This window comes from Triticum dicoccoides, chromosome 1A (genome assembly GCF_002162155.2).
Source record: "Triticum dicoccoides isolate Atlit2015 ecotype Zavitan chromosome 1A, WEW_v2.0, whole genome shotgun sequence".
In the NCBI taxonomy this organism is placed as follows: Eukaryota; Viridiplantae; Streptophyta; class Magnoliopsida; order Poales; family Poaceae; genus Triticum; species Triticum dicoccoides.
The window spans coordinates 524,238,459-524,240,741 of record NC_041380.1 but is presented as its reverse complement, the minus strand read 5'-3'; positions in this window follow the sequence as shown (position 1 = coordinate 524,240,741).

Genomic DNA, 2,283 nt, shown 5'->3' with positions numbered 1-2,283 from the left:
CGTGCGACCGAATTAAAAAGGTGTACATCTGTTTTTGCTATTTTTTTCTAACTCAATCTCTCATGCCTCTTTTGAAAGCTAGAGCAAAACTCCAAAAGAAAAAACACGCGTGCACGTACAGAATAATCAACTGCCCAAAAAAAAAAGGATCCGTCAACTCTCTCTCTTAAATGGCTCCGCTAATCTCTCATGTTTTTGTTTTTTTTTCCTTCCTGTTCAATCTCTCATGCCTCTTTTTTAAAGCGAGAGGAAAACCCCAAAATATATTCTGTTTTTCTTTGTGGCTCAATCTCTCACGCATATGCCTTCCCTTCATCATAGCGGCATCATCTGAGCGTTGTCGAGCAGGACGAGATCTTCATCTGTTCCCTCCTGCAGGGGTGCTACCATCGTCCACACGCACGGGCCTCCTCGGTCGGCCTCCTTTCTCAGGGCCTCCACATGCCGCAGTAGTACAATCAGGTACATGGTGATCTGTTTTTCTGCGAGCGCTCGAGAGAGTGCTGTAGTACAATTAGGTACTTGCGATCTTTATTTTGGTGGTGAAAAGATTGTACGGGTCAGTCCAGTTGGCAGAAACGCCGAGCTGGACCATGGCGATGATTGCCCTAACAATGTCGGACCTTCTTCTGTCTTCCCTGCTATGCTTTCTCATGTTTTGTAGCAATGTGTTGTACTTTGCAAATTCCGCACGGCAGTAGGAAGGGGACAAAGTTGACCTGAGGCAGCTTCCAATGGATTGAGGTGACCAGATCGGATGTGGATTGGTTTCCTAAGTAATTAACGACGCGTTTGTTTCGGAAGAATTGTCACGGTTTCCGACTACCGCGCTTTCTGAAACGGCATCCAGCATTTGGTACGCCAACAACGTATTCCGTAGCAGTGTCTTCCGATCCGGAGGTTCACAAACTCGGAAACACCCAAATCGCGGCTGATTACAAAAGCGGGAGTGGGGCGGCCAAACCAAGCACATCACGTATTCCTAAAGAAGAAAAGGGAACCGGAGCTTCCCGGTACCTTAACTGAAGACGTTACCTGAGTAGCAACCAAACGTGTCCTAAGCTTTTGGAATACGGTGAATTAGCAATGCAAACAGTAGTGGATTAAGATCTGGGAAACGAACACTTGAGGCCACATGTGTAGATTCAACACCACTTCCTCCTCTTCATGTGCTTCCCAAATTCAACACCATACCATGGGGACCGTGGCAAGAATGCATCTCTATGTTGTAGCATCCTCCAAACCCAATTAGGCCAAACCCATGACATGTATGGACTGCGGCAATGTTTGCCATCGGGCGTGACCTGGATGATAGAAAATAGCTGTGTTTAGAGGAAGTACATAATGCATATACACACCTTCCCGTATTCCTACCTAGGCCTTTCTACACATTTATATGATTGAAAAATGCGCATCAGTTCTTTGTACTCGACTGATTTGCGAGTTACCGCTTTCTGTATTTCTTCTTCAATTGAGTGGTTTATGTCAATGTTGATTTACGAATACTGTTGTTGTAACTTGCAATATATTCCTTTTCAGGCTTCTGTTGTTTCTATGCTAGCAATTCAGGTGGAAGGATAATATAGTGTACGTCATCATCTTTGTAAATAAAACCGCTTTGTAAACAAAGGTAAATATATAACAATTCGAAGTTCCATTACGGCCAACACATTGAATACCAAGTACCAAGAACCATCTTCTATGGGAAGTTGGTCCTGCTCCAGCCAGTTTAATCTGCAGATGCGTATGAAGTGGAATCTATGGTGGTCATGCTCCAGCCCCTTTAATCTCAGGTCCGATATTTTCTCATTGTCCCATGCATTACCTTGATGCTACTTGCTGATACGTATATGGAATTGATGGATAGGAAGGATTGATGTATGCATAGTTAGATACTTGACGATGAATAGATGGAATAAAAAGATGCATACATAGATAATCAGATTTTCAGTATAATTACCACCCCGTGTCATCTAGATCATGCCTCAATCAGAGATCACACAAACTCTTGATGATCTCAGTTGAGCTCCCTGGTATGGTTTGAATCGACTAATGCAGTTTGTTTAGATTTAATGTTGCTGCACTTCCACCACATGTTATTGCCAGCCAGCTGGTTTGTTTTGTTTGTAGTGAATTAGGCAACTGCTCAAGTCATGAAGATGAGTCTAGCACTAACGTAATGTGAAGTGAAGTGTTATGAAAGAGTTTTTTTGACTATCGAAGTTGATGTAAATTTCGTTTCTTTATCTTCTATATCATTGAACTGGTGGCTACTTGCAGGAA